This window comes from Nomascus leucogenys, chromosome 5, assembly GCF_006542625.1.
Source record: "Nomascus leucogenys isolate Asia chromosome 5, Asia_NLE_v1, whole genome shotgun sequence".
Classification (NCBI taxonomy): Eukaryota; Metazoa; Chordata; class Mammalia; order Primates; family Hylobatidae; genus Nomascus; species Nomascus leucogenys.
Window position 1 is genome coordinate 62,641,050 of NC_044385.1, and position 13,551 is coordinate 62,654,600.

General features: G+C 43.6%; 1 pseudogene; it reads right to left on the minus strand.

The window, feature by feature from the left end:
* Positions 1-7,305: 7,305 nt before the first annotated feature.
* LOC100600790 lies at positions 7,306-8,560 on the minus strand (annotated as a pseudogene).
* Positions 8,561-13,551: the final 4,991 nt, after the last annotated feature.

A 13,551-nucleotide genomic window follows, 5' to 3' on the forward strand; every position in this document is an offset into this window, starting at 1 on the left:
TTGACACTCATAATTAAATAGTATATAATAAAAAGTTACTAAGAGATAACTGCAAAAATTATATTAAAAATTGTAACTACAATAATGGCAAGCTTAACTTTTGTTTTACAACAATGCCAGGTAATCACTGCCCCCTCTACTGGAAAGAAAAAAATAAATTTGTATTTTCTTTCAGGGTATTTTTATGAATGTGAATGTTTGTTGTACAATATGTGACTCTGGTTTTTAAAGTCTAGCCTGTTTATCTTTATTTTTAGTCTATCAAAATTAGTCACTAATGTACTACTGCTAACAACCAAAGAAGTTAAATTAACAGAATGATGATAAAACTGCTAATGAATACCGAGTACTTCCTCTGTGCTTAAATGCTTTTTATGCATTAGTGCATGTCATTCTCACAACCAACCCTATGAGTAACGTATTATCATGTTGGCTAATTACCACCATCATATTACATGTTTCAATAACTTATTTACTTTTGAAACTTCAGATCATCTTTTGAGAATGAGCCATATTCCCACCAGTAACTGCTGCTGGGAATGTAAAATGGTACAACCACCTTGGAAAACAGTTTGATGGCTTCTTAAAAAGTTAAAAATATATCTATTATTCAACATAGCCATTTCACTCCTGGATATTCACCCAAGAGATAATACATGTCCACACAGAGATTTGTACACAAAAGTTAATGGCAGCTTTCTTTGTAATAGCCAAATGTGGGTTGTAATCTGGGAAACAACCCAAATGTCCACTAACAGGTGAATAGGTACAAAAATGTGACACATTCATACAATTGTATACTATTCAGTAATAAAAATGTGTTACTAGTACATGTAACAGCATGGATGAATCTCAAATCATTATGCTGAGTGAAAGAAGCCAGATGCAAAGGAGTACATACTGTGTGATTTCAGTTATGTACAATTCTAAAAGATGCAAACTAATCTATTGTAACAGTAGATCAATGGTTGCCTGCATATTGTGTGTGTGTGTGTGTGTGTGTGTGTGTGTATTGCAAATGGACACAAGGAAACTTTGGAGGGTCATGAAAATGTTCAAAACTATAACTGGCAGTTTCATGGGTGTATATATTTGTCAAAACTAGTCAAGTTATATACTTTAAATATGTGCAGTTTGTTGCACACAAATTATACCTTAATAAAGTTGTAAAAAGAAAATGAATAACAATATCCATTGGCTACCTTTTTCCCTATATTTTTATTCTTTAGTTATTTTTACCAACATTTTTGATCTTTCTTATTTTTTTCTGTGTGACCTCACTTTTTAAAATAAATGAGGATCGGCTGGGCGTGGTGGCTCACGCCTGTAATCCCAGCACTTTGGGAGGCCGAGGCAGGTGCATCACAAGGTCAGGAGATCGAGACCATCCTGGCTAACACGGTGAAAACCCGTCTCTACTAAAAATACAAAAAATTAGCCAGGCATGGTGGCAGGCGCCTGTAGTCCCAGCTACTCAGGAGGCTGAGGCAGGAGAATGGCATGAACCCAGGAGGTGGAGCTTGCAGTGAGCTGAGATCATGCCACTGCACTCCAACCTAGGCGACAGAGCAAGATTCTGTCTCAAAAAGTAAATAAATAAATAAATATAAAAAATAAATAAAATAAATGAGGATTGTGTGGTTTGGTAATATACTTTTTTCACTGAATGCTTGCATCAGTATCCCATTATATATATATGTATGTATGTATCACAATCCCCTACTGTTGAATATTTTGATCATTTATATTTTCTCTTTTAAATACTATAATGACAAGTAACTTTGTAGTTACACTTTTGTGCATATCTGTAATATCTGTAATATTTCCTTAGAACAAATTCCTAGGAACACAATTTCTGGGTTAGAGGCATAGATTGCATATGATCTGTCCTCCAGCTTACCTCTTTACTCACTCTTGCCAAGCCCACTAAAGCATATCAACAAATAGCTCATTTATTCTTCTAACTGTGTAAGCCTTATTTTATCTATTTTGCTTTTCTGAATCTGTTTCTGAGCCTTTATGTGCGGAAATGTGTCTAACCACACACTGACTGCTAGATTTTAAGTATTTTGGCCTAGATCATCTGATACTGGGAAACAATCAGTTGTTAGCCTTAACTAGCCACATTTCCAGAGCAATCACACCACTAAAATAACTTAATTGTCTCAGTTATCTTCTACTTGGTGGTCACTGACTGACCTATGCCTTTTCCACCATCATTAGGATCCTCACTATATTTTTACACTTGCTAATAGTTGCAAGCATTTATTAAGTATGTACTACGTTCCAGGCACCTCAAGCATTTATTAAATATGTACTATGTTCCAAGCACTACGCCTGACGCTTTCTCAGATTACCTCGTTTAATCCTTGAGATGTATGTACTGGCCCTCATTTTATAGGTGGGGAAAGGTTAGTGTGGCAGAATCTGAATTTGAATCCAGTTCTACACAACACCAACACTCTTTCTGTTAAGCTATATTACCTGTCGACTCTAAGATAACCAGTAGGGCCTATGACTATATCCTCTGTAGCAGTGGTAAGAACTTAGTGTGGAACAAGACGTGGGAATCATGGAACAGAATAACTCATTCAATCAGTCAATTAAAAAAAATTACTGAATGCCAACTATATTTCCAGCATTATTTGATGTGGTGGGAAAACAACAGTGAACAATCGCTAAATTTACATTTCCACATTTTGCTATTCTTGTACTTCATTGGGAACAAAAACCATTCTTCAGACTCATGCAAGTGTAGCATATTCAAACAGTACCTTCATTAGAGTAAATTATTACATAAACTTGTGTGCTATTTTCCTCACTAGACGAAATACTAGAGTATAATCATTTGACACTGTTTGATAGAATACATAAAACTTCAATGCTTCCTTGCCAACTAACTTCAGTTTTAGAAATAAGATTTTTTTATTTTATAAAGTAAGCTGGCTCCTTCAAGAATCTCAATTATCTTCAAGCATCTGTTTTGGCAGGACAACAGCAGCTGCCCTGACAACAACAAATTAATTTCCTTCCTTCCTTCCTTCCTTCCTTAGCAGCTGCCCTGAAAACAACAAATTAATTTCTTTCCTTCTTTCCTTCCTTCCTTCCTTCCTTCCTTCCTTTCTTCTTTTGAGACGGAGTTTTGCTCGTTGCCCAGGCTGGAGTGTAATGGTGCAATTTTGGCTCACTGCAACCTCCACCTCCCAGGTTTAAGTGATTCTCCTGCCTCAGCCTCCTGAGTAGCTGGGATTACAGGCACCCACCACCATGCACAACCAATTTTTGTATTTTTAATAGAGACGGGGTTTCACCATGTTGGTCAGGCTGGTCTTGAACTCCTGACCTCAGGTGATCTACCTACCTCAGCCTCCCAAAGTGCTGGGATTACAGGCATGAGCCACCGCACCCAGCCAACAAATTCCTTTCCGATGCACGCTTAACCATTTGAGCTGGGGAGAGGCGATTCATTGTCCCTATGTATTTTGCACGTCCTTTTTATCATACACAAGAGAATGCAGTTTTCACAATACAAGAAGGGGGTTGTTCTTTCAGCTTCACTTTCAGTTCAAATGAACAAACACTGAATTAACTTCTTTCCTCTACAGATGTATATTTTATAGTACAATTTGTTCAAAAAAAGAATTTAAGATTTAAGATAACTAGTTCCTATGATCTGTAAGCCACATGAGTAGGTGCTACATGAATGAGATATAGCCCCTAATGGTACATTAAATAGGGGGAAAATCAAAAGTTTGTATAAGTAACTGGTAGAAAAATTAAATGAGCCCTCGGAGGCCAGCCTAGGAACTCATCTATCATAAACAACATTCTTTTTTCCCCAACCTTTGAGATGGAATCTCACTCTGTTGCTTAGGATGGAGTGTTATGGCATAATCGTGGCTCACTGCAGCCTCAAATTCTGGGCTCCAGTGATCCTGCCACCTCAACCTCCCAAGTCGCTAGGATTACAGGCATGTACCACCATGCCTGGATAATTTTCTTCTATTTTTAGAGAAAGGGGCTCACTATGTTGCCCAGGCTGGTCTTGAACTCCTAGTCGCAAGCCATCCTGTTGTCTCAGCCTCCCAAGTCCATATACAACATTATTTCTACAAGATCCAAAGAACTAACTTCTATTCTTTAGAAATGCTCATCACTTATACGCTGGAGACCATTTGTATTGAGTTTCTTCATTGATTTTACTAGTAAACCAAATTTAATGTCAAGCAAGAGGACACTCTTCTCTTTTAGACTTAAAATGGCAAATTTCTTACCCAAAGAAAACACTACAAGTCTGTTAAATATATTCCTTGAATGTTCTTCCCATCTCCTGAACAATCACTAAGTCACTTCAGTAAGTTTTTTTATAAATGCTATCTCCTCTTCTAGGCAGTAAGCTGCCTAAGGGCAGGAACCAGTATACTTTATGTAATAGCATAGAGATACACTGTAAATGGTAGCTGATTATTAATGTTCTAACCCAAATTAGTAGCTAATCTGAACCTCTGGATTCGGTACTTACCTCCCACTGTCTCACAGAATGCAACATTTCATGGGGGAAACCTGACCAAAACTAGCAATATCGACAACTGTAGTGTGTGTCCCCCACCAGGTTACTTAAGAGTGTATGTGTGTTGCTTGGATCCTGAAGGCTGGGCAGGGAGCCAAGGCCCTGGTGCCCAGCAGAGGAGCAGGGATCCCTGAGAACCCAGACATCCCAGGGCATACCTGAGAACATGTCGAAGAAAACACTGTCATCGTGCACACAGAGTAGACAGTCAGAACATCAGCTGAAAGGCAGCTTAGAGATGGGAGGCAGGGTGACTCTAGAGCTGCTCAGGAATGTCCAGTATGTAAGTCCTAGTAAACTCATCTATTCATCAAGCTGGACTTGCCCAAATTATTCTTTGGTCTCTCGATGCCTTCCCAGTTTGCGGGGATGTTACAGTGCCAAGTTTTCTTTATAACGACCACCACATTCGTAAGCAGGATCCAGGCCAATGACAGGATGGAATATTAAAATATTCAACTATTATACTATCAGAACACTAAGGAAGGACATCTTGGAAAGATGGAATGTTTCTCCACCTGACAAATAGTGTTATTCTTTCTTTTTTCAAGTTTAATTTTTAATTTATTAGAACCCAGTAAATGATGATTTTAAAAGCAGTTTCCACCAAATTAACACTTAATTCAGAGCAAAAATACATTTAAAAAACCTAAATCTTAAGGCAGAAGTAAAACACCATAAAAACAGTATGTCTAATACAGACTGTAAAATGTCAGATTTTTAAGAGATTCACATAGTATTTTATAGCACTAAAATATTAATACAGTCAGAAATATTATCAATTGGTCCAAGATTTCTGTTTATAAAATGTCTAGACTGCTAATTGAAGAAGTGTTGCTGTATAAGTAATAGCTACAATCCAACAAACCAAGTGATTGTTTTTATGACAAAAGAACTAAGGCAGGTAATTACATGGTTTCTATTTGTAAAGCTTTTACAGTATTAAATATAAAGTATTACTAGGGGTATTTTTTGATTCATCTCCCTACTCTAATGCCCCCAGAATGTACATCACTTCCCTTTAACTCTATTTTTAAAATTCTGTGAACCACCATACCTATTCATTGTAGGCCTGACCCTATAAAGGCATGAATTGTTTACTTTGATATGGTAGAAGAACAATTTTGGTAAACTACTGCATCTTTTCCTAGTCATTGAGCAATTTCAAACAGAAGTCTTAAGAATTGTTGCACCTCGACAAGTGAACAACCTGTTTCTTTACCACTATTAAGTTTGAATTTTGTCTGGAATCTGTTAGAGTTGTCGATATTGCTAGTTTTGGTCAGGTTTCTCCCATGAAATGTTGCATTCTGTGAGACAGTGGGAAAACATATTTCATGTTTATGTGCAATTAACAGTAGCCCTTCTGAAAAACAGGGTTAACAATCTTACATTTCCCCTTGTGATCAAAACCTTTTTTTTTAGGGAGCAGGATAAGATTTAAAAGTGCTTTAAATCAGAAAACAAGAATTAGCTAGCTTACACATTCCCACTGAATAGTGTCAAAAAAGATAAATGCATTGAAAATAAGTTGTAAGTCCAGCAAATATAAGCTTGATGGGTTCTTAACTAACATATTAAGTAATTACAAAGATTTATTTTTTTTACAAACTTTTAAGCTATTTTAATAAAATGGCTATAGACCTCACTATACTTCTATTTATCTGTGCATTAACAAAAACCTGTTAAAATTCCTTATTTAGTACTTCTGAAAAAGGCTAGTCAAATAAGATCACTAAAATTACCAGAAAAGCTTTGAAATACTGATTGCAGATTGATTTCAAAGTAGATTTAACGCCTTTCAGGATCTGGTGTTTCAATCATGAAATGTCTTCACCGACTTCAACTCTGAAAAGATAAAAATTTTAGTCAGTGCTGGCTATAGTTAAACAATACTGGTATTACTTGAAAAAATAAAAATAAAAAATATATTGTCAATCATGCATTCCACAATTTTTTTTTGAGCTCGATAGTATATATATTTTTTCTCATTAAAGATTCAAAACCAAAAGCGGTTTCTCTTTGCAGCAAATATATATTAAAATAGAGTTTCTGTACAGCCAAGGGCTCTGGGCCCTGGCTTGCCCCATGTCCCTGCGCCTCCCTGGCCAAACCCAAAAATAAATATAGTGTTATTGTTCTGAAGGGCATAGAGGCAGTGCTCTCCTACCCCTTGAGGAGGCTGGGTGGGAGCTGATGGGGAAGCCCTGGCCACTCCAGGGGTCCAGGGGCTGGAGCCTGCTTGGAGTTATTCCTTCAAGGGGGGGCACTAATGCCCAATGCAAATGATCAGAGGAGGAGCAAAGGGGGCATGGGCCTTTGCTCTCCAAGTCCCACTCTGCTCTGAAGAGGCGGCAGGATTAAGCAGCAGCAAAAGCGTCAACCACTGGGAGACTGTGGCCTCCATCCCCTTCCCTCCCTGAGATAGGCTTCTGCCTCCCACACATCCCCTGCAGACCCCTATGGCTTCGGCATGCCCCCTACACTCTGGGGACACGTTATGGCTTGCAAGGGGTAGCACTGTGCCCAGAGCCTGGACACACGTTCCCAGCTTCTGACAACCCCTAGGAGGGGGGACGGGAGGGTGTGGAGCCTGCTCCCAGGGACTGATGGCATTGCCGTGGCCCTGCCAGCAGGCTGTGGCACTGCCCAGACCCCAAATCCGCCCCAGCCCTTGGGGCTGACCCCATGCTGGGCAGATCCTGCCAGAACCCCCACCAGTCCCACCCTTTGCCTCAGTCCATCATGGCCTCGAGCATCTCCAAGAACAGCTTGTGCATGGGCACCTTGCCCTCCAGCTTCACCCCATAGACATGGGCCAGCACTTTGCCCGCTGTCTGGCGGAGAAGCGGTAGCGTGAGCAGCAGCCTGCCTGCCCGCCGCGGCTCAGCACCCCCTCAGCTGCCAGCCCGGCCGGCTTCATACTCCAGCAGGGCCTCGTGCGGAGCTTCTGGCAGCTGCTCCACAGCCTCGGCATCTTCGATGTGCAGAGTCTGAATCCGCAAGGGCCAGGACCTTCAGTAGAACCTACTCCCCTCGTTCCAGCCGCAGGGCCTGCAGCCGCCGCATCAGTTGCAGCAGGGCAACCCCCAGTTCCCCCAGGCCAGCTGCCGGTGCCCCCTCTTCATCCAGGACTCAGTCCTCAGCGAAGGCCAGTTCATCCTGCAGTGGCAGTGAGCGCTGGGCCACACCCGGCACCAGCACCTCCATCCACACGCTCTGCAGTACTGACATCTGGTCAGACAGCGACAGCGATGAGAAGCCTGGGATGCTCTTGGCCCAGCTGATGGTAAACAAGATCTCTCGGTCAAAGAGGTCACAGAGAGTAGCCACGGCTGGAAGGTGCCCATCAGGGCCCACGAGGTCGGGCAAGGCATAGAGCTTCTCAGGCTCAACCACCAGCAGAAGAGACACCAGTGCATTCTCTGGGGCTGTCTTCCGGGGGCCTCCAGCGACTGCCAGGGGCCCAGGAGGGAAGGGGCCCGGGAAGGGCTGCGGGTCCACCCTCTGGCGCCGCTTGTACTTCTGCCGCCCACCCCGGAGGCAATCCAGGCGCACTCCCGCAGGCACTTGGTGAAGGCAGGCCTGACAGGCCTTGCGTCTCCGCTTGGTGATCTCTCACTCGTTGCAGGCCAGACAGCTGTACTTGATGCTCCCCTGGATGGTCCTCTTGAAGAAGGTTTTGCAGTCCTCACAGGATGCCACACCGTTGTGGTAGCCGGAAGCCACATCCCCACAGACCAGGCAGAGGCGCTTGGGCAGGGAGCTGAGCACAAGCTTCCCACCGCCCTGCTCGCCAGGCCCAGCCCCTCCCCATCCTCCTATTCCTTGTGGCCTGGGAGGCAGTGGGTGGGAGCTGGACCAGAGACCAGGGCCACAGGAGGCTCGGGTCTCCGTCTCCGAGGAACCCTTGGGACTGTCAGGCCTGGCCGGCTCTGCCATGATGTACAGAGGCTCACTGCCCACAACCTGGCTGGACATGGCGCTGGTCACCTGACACGCGGCTGCCCTCCTGGCCCAGCATGCCGATCCCAGGCACACGGCGGGCGCCGCCCGCTCCACCTCCTCGCGACCGGCCTGCAGGTCCGCTCTTATACTTCCGCTGTCGCAGAGGCCCCCACCTCCGGGGCGCCGCCCCCCGCCCCCCAACCTGCGCACATCTTTGGGAAGTTGCCTAAAGTTGCTACGCCTCCCCCCAGCCTCGAAGCCCGCGGAGAGCTCTACCAGGTCATCAGGAAGTAAGTGGGGAGAGCCAAGGAAGAGGAAGTTCTCCCCGGCCATTGCGATGACCTTTGACCCAGAGAGGAGGGTGGCCCCAGGCCCCTTGGAACGCCCCCACGTGGTCTTCAGAGCCCCTTCCCCGACATAGAGCCCTCCGCGTCTTCCACCCAGGCCCGCCCCAGGGACTTCGGCTAGGGCGGGATTGGACCCTGCCGCGGGGCGGGCTGGATCGGAGGCCCAACCCTGACCCGGGCCAGGACCCGCAGCCAGAGCCAGATCCTGCCCCAGGCCGGCCCACCAGGACTCGGACGCCGGATCCCGCCTGAACCCTGACCAGTCCGGCCCTCGACTGGGTCCCGACCGTGGCCCAGACTGGCCCCAGAGCCGGACCCCGCCTGCAGCCCGCCCCGCCCGCCTCCCTGCCGCCGCGTTCGACAATTTCAAGAACTAAGTGGCAGGGCGCGGTGGCGGAAAGTAGGATATACCAGTATCTAACAGTAGCTTTGGATCAAAAAGTGATTAGATTGCCGTTGTATCTTTTATTGTGTTCTCTTGCAAATATTAATCTTAATGTTTCCTGAAATGTGATAATACTTGCATTTCATTTGGATAATAATGAATAATAGTTAAGTCCTCTTGGGTCTGCCCCAATACCTTCTTCCTCAGCACCTCTTTGCTGCTGGTGTCCAAGAGGGAGTTATCAGCCAGGGCCCCCAGCCGCTGCTCCCTAACCACCCCCCTCCCCATAGCAGCTCAGACAGCGGCTCCTTCTCACTGGGCAGGGAGTGAACTGGGCTGCGTGAGGTTATGCTCAACCAAACTCCTCTTCACGGTACCAGCTTGTGTCTCGCTCCATGTGTGACTGGCCATGAAAAAGCCTGGATTCATGGGGTGGGGGCTGGAAGGTGGAATTAGTACCTTTTCAATTTGTTTTAGAAAGTTATTTTCCAATAAAAAGATAACTAAGCAAAAAGAAAATAGTGGCAAGACATGAGCTCTAGAGCCAGACTGCCTGAATTCACCTCCCAACTCTACTGCCTTATGACATTTCTCTGGCCTGTTTTCTCATTTGTAAAATGGGAATAATATTAATGCTTATGTGAAGGATAAGGTTTTGTGAAGATTAGTGAGTTTCAGTACACACAAAATTCTTAGCACAGTACCTGACATATAGAAAACATTGCCTTAACTATTGTAGCTATAAATGTCCATGTTAGTGTATTAAGTAAATGCTTTACATGTATTTAAATGAGTATATTAGGGCTTGTGTATAAACTTCTTCTTGCCTTGCTAGGAGTTGCTGTATGTACTGAAAGGTGTAAATAAATGTTTCAAAACACGTTTTTCACTGCTCTTACATTTTACCAATGACTTTGCCCATCTTTTTCTTTTTCTTTTTTTTTTTTTTCTAGATGGAGTCTTGCTCTGTCACCCAGGCTGGAGTGCAGTGGTGCGATCTCAGCTCACTGCAACCTCTGCCTCCTGGGTTCAAGTGATTCTTCTTCCTCAGCCTCCCGAGTAGCTGGGATTACAGGCACCCACCACCATGCCAGCTAGCTGGGATTACAGGTGCACATCACCACGCCCAGCTAATTTTTGTATTTTTAGTAGAGATGGGATTTCACCGTGTTGGCCAGGCTGGTCTTGACCTCTTGACCTCAGGTGATCTGCCTGCCTCAGCCTCCCAAAGCGCTGGGATTATAGGCATGAGCCACCGTGCCCAGACTATTACGAGGTTATAATGCCTATTCTCTGGGTTTAGCAGAAGGACCAAGTTATTTTTCCCCCAAACCAATATTTTTCTTTGTCTATTAGAACATGCTTTATACTGCATGTGGGGGGATGTGTGCGCCTGACAGTCCCTGACCAGCACCTTGTATCTTGTTGAGTTATGAATGATTTCTCTATGGTTATTTCTTTTCTGAATATAAGTAATCACCATGGCAATGTTGTCACTTATTAATGATGCAATTAAGACTTTACGCATCTCTGCAAATCTACTTAAAAATAAAATAGCTTTAAAAATATGTTGCCCTCACATTTGTATCAATTACTCATCCTGTCTTCTGTTTTGTTTGTTTGTTGTTGTTGTTTTCTGCCTTTAGTTTTGCCTGCATTTGCTTTGTCAGAACATAGGGCCTATAGAAAGAAAGCATAGGCCAGGTGCAGTGGCTTACGCCTGTAATCCCAGCACTTTGGGAGGCCTAGGCAGGTGGATCGCAAGGTCAAGAGTTCGAGAGCAGCCTGATCAACATGGTGAAACCCTGTCTCTACTAAAAATACGAAAATTAGCCGGGCATGGTGGCGTACACCTGTAATACCAGCTACTCAGGAGGCTGAGGCAGGAGAATCGTTTGAACCTGGGAGGTGGAGGTTGCAGTGAGCCGAGAGCATGCCACTGCACTCCAGCCTGGGCAACAGAGCGAGACTCCGTCTCAAAAAAAAAAAAAAAGGAAAGAAAGAAAGGGTAGAGTTTAAGATGGTTTGATTCTCTAGATTGTGTTACTCTCATTTTTCATTTGAAGAAATGGAGGCACTCTGAGGCATATTTATTATACTGTAGTCTGGTCAACCAGAAAAACAACCCCCAGAAACAAAGTGCCCCTGTCCTAACAGCTGCACCCACCTAAAACCCAGATACCCACATGGCCAGCAGCAGCAGCCCCCATAAGTCTCTGAGCCACATTTGCCTCAGTTTCTCTCTGTAAAGTGGGTATAATGCCTCCCTCACTCATATCACAAGGGTAACTGAGACCTTGCCTGAGAGATGGCTTTGTTTGAAGGGGTAGTGCTAGACAGTGCTAGGAAGATGTGATTGATCGTCATGCTCTGGACACCGCCATTCATGAGATGAAAGTTGGGAAACTATTCTCGGGGAGAGGCCTCACCCTTCCCAGTCCAGGCAGCCCTCTTCACATCCATATTGGATACTGGTTCCTGTCCTGTTACTATCTGTGGATGTAAATATCTATCTGTCAATATGCACAATTAGTGGAAGACGTAGGTTGCCAAAAACCATATTTGTTTAGTATGAAAGATAAACAGAACCTTTGGGAAAGTTGTCTAATCATTGGCTCTGGAAAGTTTTCCCTCTGTGTGCATAAAATTAAGAATTTGGAATTCACAGCAGCATGACAGAGTTTACAGGAAGCTGAGAAGGACCATGATTGTTGTTTTGAAGGCTTGCAGCCTTAAAGGTGTGCAAAATTACAGAGGACAAGAAGCCATTTTCACAACTGGATTTGCAGCATCTGTTTACTGAGAGCCTGGTACGTGCCCAGCACCAGGCATGGCTCCTGCCTTAGCATCAAGTGCAGCTGAGGAGAGAAAAGCAATGCTCAAGAAACAGTTTCAGAATATTTAGTGCTCTCTTGACTAGGAATAGAAAAAGAAGTTAAAAACAAAACCCACGCACACACATAGAGAAATGAGGGTCGGCCATAGTGGGCAGAAAGGGGATTTCAGAAAGCTTTTAGATGAGTTATATTTTACTTTTTCTTAAAAAAACAAAATCTGTCATATGTCAGCTAGTGCTGCTGCTGAAGAAGCTGAACATCATCCCAGAGGGCAGCAGAACCCTCAGCATCTCACATAGGCAGTTTCCAGCCAGTTGCCAGTATGCCAGTTGCTGCATATGCTTGTCTGCTCTGAGCCCTGGCACCCCCCTCCAGCTGACAGCTGCTTTGTTGAAACTACTGTTAATGCTGAAGAGGGAGTGAAAAGAAAGAAGGGCATCGTGAGGTGTCCTGCCTCTGCAGGTTGGGGCATGGAGGGGTTCTTTCTGAGGAGCCAGACCCTTAATTCCTGACGCACTTTTAAAAATAGTCACAGTAACATACTTTCAGTTTAGCATCAGAACCAGATGCTAATCTTATGACTACAAATAATGACTTAGTACTTACGGACCCACGGTGACTATGCTAAAAACTTTTCATGTATTTCTTAGAATCTTTACAATAACACCATAAAGAAAGTACTAAGAGTGTCCCATTTTGCAGATGAGGAAACTGATGTTTAGAGAATTTCGAAATCTGTCCTACGTTACACAACTATCAGGTGGCCCATATGAAATTGACTTTTTAGGTATCAAAAACCAGTCATTTATTAAAAATTCTATGTAGTTTATGCTGACAATTTCTGGCAGAGCCATAGCTACCTGATAACTCTAAGTTTGTGTGTATATAACAATGTAAAACTCTCCATGGCTGGGCTAACTTTTAGTCAGATTTCACCAAATTAAAAAACTGATCTTCTACAAAGTTAAAAAAATTTTGTTTGCATTTTCAGCAAAATAGCTCTTTATGTTAAACTCTGAGACATGGAATACTAAAGTTTATGATATCATTGTGGTTGCAACAGTGTTGAACTTGCAGATTCCATGATGGTTGATTTTTGACTGCTTGAGTGTGTTGCCCTGCCTGCAGGGTGAGCTGTGACGCTCACATAGAGATATTTGAGTTGTATTAAAATGGAGCCAAGGCCTAATGGGCTGTAAGAAATAAATGTGCTGTGGCAGTGCGTCTGGTGATTTCCATCCGTCATTCATTCATTGTTAGACCAGTGACATTCTCTAAACAAACACCTTACCAGTCGATGGATGAGTACTCCCTGTGTCCCATACATAATTCTCATGCTTAAAAAGTAATTGTAAAAACAAAATGGTCAGTATGCCTAATATATCACTGTTCTTCCTTAGCAATTAGAATGTGTAAAATGAGTGAAATTAGAATAAGGAAGAACGTTTCTATCTTGGTTGCATG